At 43.2% G+C, this 12,674-nt stretch overlaps 1 long non-coding RNA gene across 1 annotated transcript in view; it reads right to left on the bottom strand.

Moving 5' to 3' along the window:
* Positions 1-10,827: 10,827 nt before the first annotated feature.
* Positions 10,828-12,674, bottom strand: part of LOC123386463 — a 46,496-nt gene continuing 44,649 nt past the window's right edge. Inside the window, exon 7 of the long non-coding RNA XR_006600338.1 lies at positions 10,828-11,155. This is a non-coding gene — a long non-coding RNA (uncharacterized LOC123386463). The remainder of the gene's footprint in view (positions 11,156-12,674) is intronic.

Here is a 12,674-nt window from a genome sequence, read left to right on the forward strand (position 1 = left end):
TTCCTCCGTTGTAAACTTTATGAATCATATCAGTTCATTTTACTTTAACTTTAGATATGTTCCCAATATGTTACAGATAGGAGTTTAAAATCTAAATGCTATATTAAATTTACTGGATGATAAATCCTTTATAAAAATTCTTCTGTGAATCTTTTTGTGTGTGTTGTTCTTACATGTAATTTTATTGTTATTGTTTTTAAACCACTTCATTGAGATATGATTGACATAAAAAAGCTGTACATATCTAATGTGCACAACCTGATGAGTTTGGAGATGAGCGAACACTTATGAATCATCACCATAATCTATGTTATAAACCTGTCACTTTGAAAAGTTTCCTCCCCCTATTTATCATCATTATTATTATTATTATTACTATTAAGAACACAACATAAAATCTACCCTGTTAGCAAATTTGTAAGTATATAATACAGTGGTGTTATTAACTATATTGTAAATTATTTAGAAAATGAAAAGGGGCACCTGGGTGGCTCAGTCCACATCTTCTCATGAGACTTTCAGGATCAAGTGAATCCCGGCCAAGAAACAAAAGTAGAATCATCCTATTCCCCAGTGGATTCAGATGAAAACTGGTAATAAAATCAGACACAACTGGAGAAGAACCAAGCTGGGTCTATAAGGGATCACACATGAGATGGCACCCATACTTATGCCGTAAAAAGGTCACATGTGCCTCTCCTAGCGCTCTGTAAACGCCCCTACTACCTGAACAATAGATATGTTTTATGGAGGAAATCATTTTCATCTGTTACTCTGCCTCTGCCCTGGTAGGTTGGTTCAGGAATAAATAGGTGGGAATTTTGATTGAAGGGGGAAAAAAAAAAAAAGGCAGTGCTCCTGTAATTCAATAGATCATTTACACGGCTTTGCACTCTTGGTTCCCCAGTCTTAAAAATGGTTCCAAAGAGGTAGTTCAATCTGATACCAGAGCAACCCTTTCTTTCTTCTTAAATAGATTCTTCCTCGCCGTAATTCTACACAGGGAAGGCTCCTGGGTCTTTCTGGTGGTTTTCATTAGCACATCAACAATTATTTTACTTCAGTGACATATTTTGTGGTGATAGTTCATCAATAGATTAAGGAAACATTGCAGTCTAACACATTCCAGTAAATAATCAGGACAAGATTAATGGTTGTATTTAATGAAAGCCATCTGTTAGTTAAAGCAGCTTTCATGCCTTCTTCGTTTCATTTCAGATTCCAATAAATTGTGAACGCCTTGAAGCACACTTGAGCCAGGCTGAGTAAACGTGATTCTTTGGGAGTAATATTCACGTCTTTGAGAACATTAACCAATACGAACACAGTCCAGATCCGGAAGAGGGAAAGTATTGTCAACTGACAGGTTATTTTGTTGACCTGATGGACACCAACAAGTCTGTTTTTTAATGTCCACTTAGCTTAAATGAATCGACAAGTGTTTTCTTGGTTGTGCAGGCATCATCACACAATGACGAAACCCAGACAGCTAAATTCACTGGTCTTACACGGACCATATTTTACCCCATCCCCAAAGCATGATGAGTTAGCCACCATAAAAATTTCCTAGTTGTCTAAAAGGAAATAGACAGTCCTGGTGAACTTTTAACCTAATAATTGGAGTAAAATACGAGTTGGAGGCGGAAGAAAGTTTGCTTTCCAACTTTTGAGGACACTCCTCCTAAATGAGTGTATGCACTCAAAAAGTCTAGAAGGACATATTAAGAAACATTAATAGTGCCTATTCCTGGAAGGGAGATTAAATGACTTTTATTTCCTTTTTTTTTTAATGTTTTATTTTATATTTGAGAGAGAGAGACAGAGCACGAGCAGGGGAGGGGCAGAGAGAGGGAGACACAGAATCTGAAGCAGGCTCCAGGCTCTGAGCACAGAGCCTGATGCGGGGCTCGAACCCACGAGCAGTGAGATCATGATCTGAGCCGAAGTCGGATGCTTAACCGACCAAGCCACCCAGGCGCCCCAGGAAGCTATTTTCTACACAGTTATGCTCGTGGTGAAATCTCATTCAACTAATCTTTCCATCGTAGAGTGTAAAAAACACAAGGAATTCTAATTTTACATGCTTCTTAATATATGGAATTGCTGAGTCACTATGTTGTGCACCTGAAACCAATATAGCACTGTATGTTAACAACACTAGATAAAATAAAATTTTAAAAAATAAAAAATAAAATAAGATAGATGCGTCTTACACAGAAAACAATTTATCTGGAGGTCATCACTTATCAAGCAACCTTAGCTAACCAGGATACAGCCAAGTATCCTGACAATCCAAAAAGGCCTTTGGCCAGCCAGAAAAATAGTAGAAGAAATAACCTGCTCAAAAGAGAACCATTCAGGCCTTACCATCAATACATTTTTTTCTTGCTTTTGATAAATGGAATGGAGTCCCAGCAGACAGAGAGAAAACTGGGTCCATTTGACTAATTCACCAGTGTCCGGGAGGGTATTTTGGGGTAGCTACTCTCCATGTTCCTAAGGGTTTTTTGAGATCTACCAACAGCCATAGAGTAAGACCCCTCAGCTAGAGGGAGTAGGAACCCCATGCGCGCTCCTGGGTAAGGAAAGTCATGCGTAGGCTCCGATGAGCACTAGGGATGACAGCACGTGGCATTCCCTTTAAGAAAAGCCAGCATCCGGGGCGCCTGGGTGTCGTAGTTGGTTAAGCATCTGCCTCTTGATTTCAGCTCAGGTCATGATCTCGCAGTTTGTGAGATCGAGCCCCACGTCACGCTCTGTGCTGACAGTGTGGAGCCTGCTTAGGATTCTCTTTCCCTCTCTCTCTCTCTGCCCCTCCCCTGATGGTTCTCTCTCTCTCTCTCTCTCTCTCTCTCTCTCTCTCAAATAAATAAATAAACAAACATTTAAAAAAAGAAAACAAGAAAAGCCAGCGTTCTAGGGGCAATGCAATAAAACAGAAGAACAACAAAACCAAAATCTTTATCACTTATTCTGTATAAACGAAAATAACTCCAGACAGCATTTTGGGATATACCACAAACACCACAGAGGCTGCCGGGAAAGAAGCATTTTCCTATCCCCCTGTTTCAGTTATACCTTTGCTCCGTTACAAATCATCCCAAACCTTAGTGACTTCCCACAACAAACCATCTCTCTTTCCGCAGTTCTGCAATCTGGGCTGGGATCAGCTGGGCAGTTTTTCTCCTGGTCCCAGCAAGGCTGACCGTGCAGCTGCAGTCAGCTGATGGCTTGGCAGGGGGCTGGCTGGCCCAGACTGATCTGGGACGTACCCACTCACAGGTCTGGGGCTTCAGCTGGGACAGCTGTGCCTCCCTCTCTTCGTCTCTGGTCCTCAAAGAGGCCAGCCCGTGCTTGTTCACACATCAGCAGCGTCTCAAAGACAGCGAAAGGGAAGCTGCACGACACCGTAAGGCCCAGCCTGAGAGGTCGCGCAGTGTCACTTCCACCCCATCCCGTGAGTCAAAGCAAATCACAAAGCAGCCTGAAGACGAGAGATGGGGTAGCAGACTCTACTTTGGATGAAGGGAGCAGCAGAGGGACATTACAGAGAGACTGTGGACACAAGAAGCATGGCTTACTAAGGTCGTGATTATAATACTTGACCACACTACCTTGGCGTCCACTGCTGGGGTCGGGGTTAGTCCGGCAGGTGCAACAGAGTATAAATCGCTAGCACAGCCACAGCCAGGCATCAGCCATCCCGGTACCTCCGGAATGAGTGGCCCAGCACATCGGGCACATCCAAGGCAAGAACCCGTGGCCTGGTGAATAAAGAAGGAAGTGTGGATGGTAACTGAAAAATTCTCTGCTTTTTCTAGCTCAAAGGGGGCAATTTGAATGAATTTGGAGTTTTCATAGTTAAGCACGTAGGAGTTGAGACATCAAATATTATCATCATTAGGTTGTTTCTATTTTTTTGTTTGTTTGTTTGTTGTACAACCTATTTTGATGACCTTGTATTTTCCCCTTGGCTTGTGGCCTGGGAAGCACATATAATTCTAATAAGCTTGATTTACTGGCTTTCTAACCCATAGCAGATTAAAAGGAGCAAATAAAAGAGAAAGAAAACAACCACTGGTTCTCAGTTCTCTGACAAAAGCAAAAATGACCATAGAAAACCAGGCGGAAAAGGAGAGTTCAGAAAAGCTATAAAGAGCAAATTCAATTATTCAACAAAACGTAACAGTCTGGGGTCATGTACTGTAGAGACAGAATATCCTGTATCATATCCCAACTGTATTCATAACCAAGACCTCAGAAATCTTTAATTATTTTCCATATATACAAGTCAGGAACACAGAAAAGCATGTATAATAAAACCTCACAATAATGCAAAATTGCAAATTTGAGTATAATTTAATTGGTAATTGGCCCCAAGGGGGTGAGAAGAGGGGGGATAAAGTGACCTCATGATCATGTGGGATATTTTCACTTAATGTACGATCAATTGTGTATAGTATAATTTTCTTATGTTGACATTTCAAGGGGTTAGCAAACCCAGAAAATTCACTTTTATGAATCCCCCAATGATGCCAAACACACAAAGTGTTATTTTACTATTTTCTGCCTAATTGGCATTCATTTCAAAAGAACTGAAATCTACTTTTGTTTCCCATTATACCATGCATTTCTGCCAAATGCTTTTTATTCACACATATTATTTGATCACTCTAAATTTCTTAAAGGCACAGGCATGTTTATTGCCCTTTTAAAGACGAGACTATAAATATTCAAGAAAGGTAAAGTAACTTACCGTGGACACATAGCTGGTTAGAACTCATGTATTTTGACCCTTGTTGAGTTATCAGCCCTGTCAGGGAACCTGGTTAGAGGACCCCTAGCATGGTCACTCAGTTCTAATGTGTGGGATAGAGGGGATTCACCACACCAAGGAGTTCTCGGACATCAACTAGATGTCCTACAACTCAACTCAATTCTGATACTATGAACCAGAGATAGAGTCAGTTTCCACAGGTTAGGAATTGAGTTCTACAAGACTGCCCCCTCTCCCGCCCCCAGTTCAGACCCCAGTCATAAGCCCGGTTTGTTACCTGTGCTTCTGACTGACTGACTGACTGACTGACTACAGACTGGATGCTCCCATGACCTCTTCCACCTTGGGTTTTGATTAATTTGCTAGAGCAGTTCACAGAACTCACAGATGCATATTCCTTCCTAGATTACCAGCTGATTATAAAAGGATATAACTCGGAACAGCCAGATAAAAGAAATGCGTGAGGTAAGGTATGGGGAAGGGGTGGGGGGTTACATGCTCTTTCCAAGCATCCCACTCTCCCCCAAATCTCCATGTGTTTACCAACCCAGAAGCTCTCCAAACTCTGTCTTTGGGTTTTTTATGGAGACTTTCTGACATAGGCCTGATTGATTAAATCATTGGCCATTGGCAATCGATTCTACCTCCAGCCCCTCTCCACCACCACCACCCCCCCCCCCCCGCCAGAGGTTGGGGGATTGGACTGAAAGCTCTAACCCAGTCGTCACATGGTTGACTCCCCTGGCAACCAGCACCCATCACTAGGTTCCCTCCAAAGTCACCTCATTAATATAATGAAAGACACTAAATTCTCACTGCTTAGGAAACTCCAAGGGTTTTAGGAGCTCTGTGCCACCAGTAGGGACAAAGACTAAATATATATTTCTTATTGCAAATCACAATATCACAACTTCACCAAAGGCCAGTTGAGGAGGACCCAAGAGGCAGTCTGGGGGCTTTCAAAAGAGACTTTGTCCACAATAGGGCCATGTCCACATGAAGTGATGGAGACCCACAGTGTTCCATCCATTCTGCCTTTCCTACATATATGACTTTGGCTTAACTAATCCATGAAATCTAGTTATAACCCTTTCTCTACACAGAATGGTGTCCGGGCCCCCAACCCAATCTTCTTTCGCACCAGAGACTGGAGATTAACATTGAGTCCATTATGCTTCTGTACCCATCGCTCCCATTCGGGACCCCATTTTATTTCCAGTCTTAGTAAGGGCAACTTGTCGGAATCTTTTCCTGTTGAAAGCCTGAGCTAGGACATCTATGGCCTTGTATACACATACACATGATCCGTTACAATTATTTTTATTGCTACTTCTTCAGTGGGCAAACTGAGATAAAGATACTTTGCGGTGGTTTGGTCAAGTTGGTGGACTAAGTGGGCAGCCATGCTAAGACCGGAATTTGAGCCTCATTACTTGTGTTTCTTTCACTGCTTTAAACTAAAGAAAAGAGGGTCGCCTGGGTGGCTCAGCCAGTTAAGCGTCCGACTTCAGCCCCAGTCACGATCTCACGGCTCATGGGATGGAACCCCGCAACGGACTCTGGGCCGACAGCTCAGGGCCTGGAACCTGCTTCGGATTCTGTCACCCCCTCTCTCTGCCCCTCCCCTGCTCGAGCTCTGTCTGTCTGTCTGTCTCTCTCTCTCTCAAAAATAAATAAACATTTTTTTTAAGTAAGCCAAAGAAGAGAAAAGTAGCTATACAAGTGATGTATTCATTTGACAAACATTTATGAGGTGACCTCTCTAGCCAGTGGTGGCACCAGCTCATTTACAGGTGTTCATGCAGCGCTACCTGACATCAAGAAGCTTACAGTTGAATGAAACCCAATATACATGAGCTTGTAATCAGTGCCGTCAAAGAGGTGAAAATAAAACGCCATGAGATGACAAAGGTAGGAAATACTTTTGCCAGTTGTGGGATCACACTTCAAAAAAAAAGGCGTGACCTCAGAGCTATTCCTTAACTAGTCAGCTGGATTTGCATATGCAGAAATGAGGAGATAGAGAAAGAACATTTCTTTTTTTCTTTTTTTTTTGAACGTTTATTTATTTTTGAGATAGAGAGAGAGACAGAGCATGAACGGGGGAGGGTCAGAGAGAGGGAGACACAGAATCCGAAACAGGCTCCAGGCTCTGAGCTGTCAGCACAGAGCCTGACGCGAGGCTCGAACTCAGGGACCGCGAGATCATGACCTGAGCCGAAGTCGGCCGCCCAACCGACTGAGCCACCCAGGCGCCCCTCTTTTTTTTTTTTTAAGTGTATTTATTTATTTAGAGAGAGTGAGAAAGAACACGAGTGGGGGAGGGGCAGAGAGAGAAGAGAGAATCCCAAGTAGGCTCTGTGCTATCAGCGTGGAGCCTGAGGCGGGGCTCGATCTCATGAACTGTGAGATCATAATCTGGGCCGAAATCAGTGGTCAGATGCTCAACAGACGCAGCCACCCAGGCATCCCGAAAGAACATTCCTAAGAAGAAAACTTCACAACTTGGAACCCAATTATGAGGATCCTGGTTAACTGTTGCCAGGGAGGGTAGGAGGGAAGACCACAGAACTCCATGTAAGTTGCCCGTTTGGGTAGGACCACATCTGAGGAAGAAAAAAGCTTCTGGGACCTAGAGAAAGTCACCCCAGAAGCGTGCAAAACTTTATAGTCCAAACTCATGTCAGTAGAGAAAATGTGGTGGTCTAGGCAAATGGCCAGCATTGGAAAAGTCCAGCATGTGTTAATGGGAAGACCCATGGACAGGCCAAATCTAGGACCAGGTACTTTGAGAGGCCATGGAACGCATAACATAAGTAGGGCAGCAACAATGCCAGGCCTGGCCAGGTGTTCCTGGAAGGAACTGGCAAAAGCAAGAGCATCCAAGTCCCTGAAGGCCTAGGATCTAAACCCGTGGTGATGGTAGGTACTTGGACACAAGGTGCTAAAAAATCCAAGTACCACAATGAGATGAGAAATCAAACCAGGTTACCAAAACAAAGAACAAGGGCACTTGGTTCCTGTTTGTTGGGCCAAGTTTCCTCAAATTCACTTACTAAGACCAGAATCCAAGGGTTCTGCCCGCAGTGGAGGTAGGGGAGGAAGTTCGTTGCTTCATTTGCAGGAAAAGGAAAGATTCAGAACCTGGAACCTAAAAGCACCCTGATAAAAAACAGTGGGAACAAATGCTCAGAGTACATTTGATGTTTTATTTAAATATGTTAAAAGTATAACATCCCATACAAACGTGTTCAAAGGACACAGTTCCCAGAAATGTGCCCCCTGGATATGTCCACGCATAGTCCACCAAGTATGAGATATCAAGAGCCTGAGCTTACAAAGCAGAACAGGTGAGGGCCTCTTCATACGCTGGCTGTGTGACCTTGGGCAACTTACTTAACACCTCTGAGACTCAGATTCTTTTTCTGTTGAATGGGAATGGTCATACTGTAGTGGGCCTCTGTCATTTTGGTCTAAGCAGCAACTATTCCTTTGGAGATTGACATTCCTTTGGGGATTCACATCTTTCCCAAGAAGGGAAGGCATAATGGACCCAACTGTGTCTGTTCACAGTAATCACTCAGTAGATGATTATTTTTATTGCTTATTATTACACTAGTGACCATATAGGGCATGCCTATGCTACTGCGAAAGAAAGAAAGTCTGCAATACCATCATAAATATAGTCACTGACACGTAGTCTCATAAGACTCTCTCTGCTCTGCATCCCGTAGATCCTGACCCGGAAGGCCTGCGAAGGGGGAACGGCGCTTACGTTGCCTCGCGGTTTGTCCAGAGGCCGTGCCGCCAGACCAATCCTGATTGTTCTTTCCGGGCATCAGAGCGTTGTTCTTTTTGTCCTTTGTTTTCCTCAGACATTTCAGTAACCACCTGGGAGCTCTCTCTAACTAGCAGCCCCTGTTGTGAGAGTGATCGTATCATACTTAATGGCACGTCTGGCCCGGGAGATTATGGAGATAATGCGAGTGGTGGTCACAGTTTAGCCAAAGTCTATATAAATTTCAATTACTACCTACAGCTATACCCTGCACACACCCCTGTCCTGAGCGAGATTCCACTGCTTTCCTTTGCCATAAACTGTGTAGGCATAACCTATAATCTTCCTCTATCTTGCCTCGCTCCGTGTTTTTATTTTCATTCTTCTCTTTCTGCAACTGCAAAATTCACAATTCAGATGCTGGCTGGTGAAGCCGATGACACTCATCATGTGTGAGGACGTCTTTTACCTCATATCAACAAAATTGGTTCTTCCTCTTCCTGCTCGTGCAAAAGTCAGAGTTGAAAACACAGGCTTGGAGTACATACCCAAGTCATTCTTAGCCACCTACACTTACGATCCAGGTCTTTTTTAAAAAATCACTAATATTTCTTTTCTTTTTGTTTTTTTAAAGAGCACCTGCTGCTTTTTTTTTTTTTTTTTTTTTAATGTGAGAAGAGCTTTGTTAACTATGGGCCCATCTATGTGCAGTGGACAGAACACTCCAGAATGAACAGAAGATCTCATTTATCTATTTTTAATGTTTATCTATATTTGAGAGAGAGAGACAAGAGTGCAAGCAGGGGAGGGGCAGAGAGAGAGGGAGACACAGAATCCGAAGCAGGCTTCCAGCCTCCGAGCTGTTGGCACAGAGCTCGAAGTGGGGCTCGAACACATGAGCGGGAGGTCATGACCTGAGCCGAAAGCAGCCGCCCAACCGACTGAGCCACCCAGGCACCCCCAGAAGAGCTCATTTAGATGTTGTTTCTACTCTCCCAAATAGATTTCACTTTCCAACAGTCTCAACCACAGTTGTCTTATCGGAGAGCAGCTAATTTCTGTACTCCTTCGCTTGCTGTGGGGAAAAAATAGTGTTAAAATGTTTGCAACTGAAGCCCTAGGTAGAGGGGAGCCAGCTGGTGTCAGTTGCTCCGGTTCTAGCCAGCCCCTCCCCTTCTCCCAGAAATCCCCTTTGGGCGGCTCAGGAACACCAAGTTTACCTGGCACTCACTACTGTGTGATGAAGGACATATTTTCCACCTGGGAGAAATCAAATCACAAAGGCTAGAGATGAACAATTCATACACATCCTACAAATTTCCAGAAACTACATGCACAGGAGAGGGGCTGCAGGCGCATTTCTATTTTTTAAATGTACAATAGGGGTGCCTGGGTGGCTCAGTTGGTTGAGCGTCTGACTTTGGCTGAGGTCCTGATCTCGCGGTTCAGGAGTTCAAGTCCCACATCCAGCTCCGTGCTAACGGCTCGGAGAGAGCCCGGAGCCTGCTTCAGGGTCTGTGTCTCCCTCTCTCTCTGCCCCTCCCCCACTTTCACTCTGTCTCTCTCTCTCTCAAAAATAAATATTAAAAAATGTACAATGAATTATATCTATAAAGCATTGAACAAAAACATCCTTGTCAAGATAGCCATGACTTTGTGCATTCCAAAAATAGTTATTTTCCTAGGGACCAGGTTTTTAAAGGTAAAGAGTATGGGGGCACCTGGGTGGCTCAGTCGGTTAGGCGGCCGACTTCGGCTCAGGTCATGATTTCACGGTCCGTGAGTTCGAGCCCCAAGTCGGGCTCTGTGCTGACAGCACAGATCCCGGAGCCTGTTTCAGATTCTGTGTCTCCCTCTCTCTCTCTGACCCTCCCCTGTTCATGCTCTGTCTCTCTCTGTCTCAAAAATAAATAAACGTTAAAAAAAATGAAAAAATAAATTAAAATAAAAAATAAAGGTAAAGAGTATGGTCTCTGGGCAGGACAAAAATCCTGGCTTGCCATTTTCCAGGCGTGGGACCCTTGAGTGAGTTACTTAAAAGATCTGTACCTCAGTTTCCACATTTGTAGAAAAGCAGTGCTATCAGTATCTAGCTCATAAGCTTCTGGAGTCATAGAAGTGAGATAAACACAGTACCTGATACGCAGCTGCAGGATTGCTAAGCCTCAGTCATTGTCAGTGTTAGCTATTATTTTTATTGCTAACATTACTATTCTCATCTTTCTACAAATTACCAGTGTTCCAGAGCTCCCTTTCCTGCCTGGGGTCAGCATCCATAACTTCATTTGCTGTTTTACCTAAAAGATTTACATTTGCCCTTGTTTTATGCTTTTGAGTTTCCATTTATTGCAGGCACAGTAAAATCTTTTCAGTAGTAGAGGCCAGGGGTAACTTGCAGGACTTTAAATATCATTTTAAACTTTTTAATATGAAAGATTACGAACAGAATAACATAGCGAACTCCTCCCCAAATTCAGGCGTGGCCACTTTGTCATTCTTGTTCCAGCTATTCCTTTTTTGCATTCTTTCCCTTTATGTGTGTTTGCGCAGTGGTTTTTTTTTAATATCTTCAAGCAAATTTCGTAATTGTCTCTATGCACCTATAAAAAAAATGAGGACATTTCTGTATAAACCGCAATATTACTGGTTCTACTAATAAAATTAATGTCATTTAATACCCACTCCAAAATCAAATATCCTGATTTGGCTCAAAAATGACATTTTATAGCTGGTTTGCTCAAATCAGGATCCAAACAAGGTCCACACACCCTAAGTAATTGCTGTGTTTCTTAACACATAACAATGTACTTAAGAGACATAACTTTCTCTCAAGTCTTTTTAACCAACAACATAGAACAACTACAAGATGTTAATTTTCTTTAAGGGCCTATTATAAAATTTACATAGAAGTTTTTAATTTTTTTTAACGTTTTATTTATTTTTTTTGAGATAGAGAGAGACAGAGCATGAATGGGGGAGGGGCAGAGAGAGAGAGGGAGACACAGAATCTGAAACAGGCTCCAGGCTCTGAGCTGTCAGCACAGAGCCCGACGCGGGGCTCGAACTCACGGACCGCGAGATCATGACCTGAGCCGAAGTCGGCCGCTCAACCGACTGAGCCACCCAGGCGCCCCTACATAGAAGTTTTTTTTAGGGGCACCTGGGTGGCTCAGTCGGTTAAGCGTCCGACTTCAACTCAGGTCATGATCTCGCAGTTTGTGAGTTCAAGCCCCGCATGGGGCTCTGTGCTGACAGCTCGGAACCTGGAGCCTGTTTTGTATTCTGTGTCTCCTCCTCTCTCTGCCCCTCCCATGCTCATGCTCTGTCTGTCTCTGTCTCTCAATAATAAATAAACATTAAAAATGTTTTTTAGTTTTTTTATTATTATTAAGCACTGAGAAGGAATTTTTTTCCTTTTTTTTTTTTTTTTTGAAAGTAAGCTCTCTACCCAACATGGGGCTTGAATTCACAGCCCTAAGATCAAGCCAGGCACCCCAAGAATGAATTCCTAATTGGATTGTGCTCCCCAAACACAAAAAGAAAGAGAAGGAGACAAAAGGAGAGGGAGAGAAAGAGAAAAGACACCCAGGAGAAGGACATTTTCTCACTTGTTTCCTCTTTGTTGTTTTCTACTTGTAGCTTCAATAGTTACCCTCTGTTATTTCTTCCCCTGGACACTTTGCTATCCCATTTTCCATTTTCTTGTTAGGGGTGATCAAACAGCATAAACCCAGATTATCAAGGATAAAATTTTAAATGTTAACAATACAAAGAACAAACTGATGGTTGCCAGAGGGACGGAGGGTTTGACAGACAGGCTGTGTGTGAAACAGGTGAAGGGGAAAGGAAGATACAGGCTTCCAGTTATGGAATAAATAAAGTCATGGGGATGAAAGGTACATCGTAGGGAAGGTAGTCAATTAGTCAATGGTATTGTAATAACATTGTATGGCATTGTATGGTGGCTCAGGGGGCTTCTGGGAAGATGGCCGCGTAGGAGGACGCTGGGCTCACCGCGTCCTGCGGATCACTTAGATTCCACCCACACCTGCCTAAATAACCCAGAAAATCACCAGAACTACACTTGTGATGAGCAGACCATAACATTTGGAGTTATCA

Source organism: Felis catus, chromosome B4, assembly GCF_018350175.1.
Source record: "Felis catus isolate Fca126 chromosome B4, F.catus_Fca126_mat1.0, whole genome shotgun sequence".
In the NCBI taxonomy this organism is placed as follows: Eukaryota; Metazoa; Chordata; class Mammalia; order Carnivora; family Felidae; genus Felis; species Felis catus.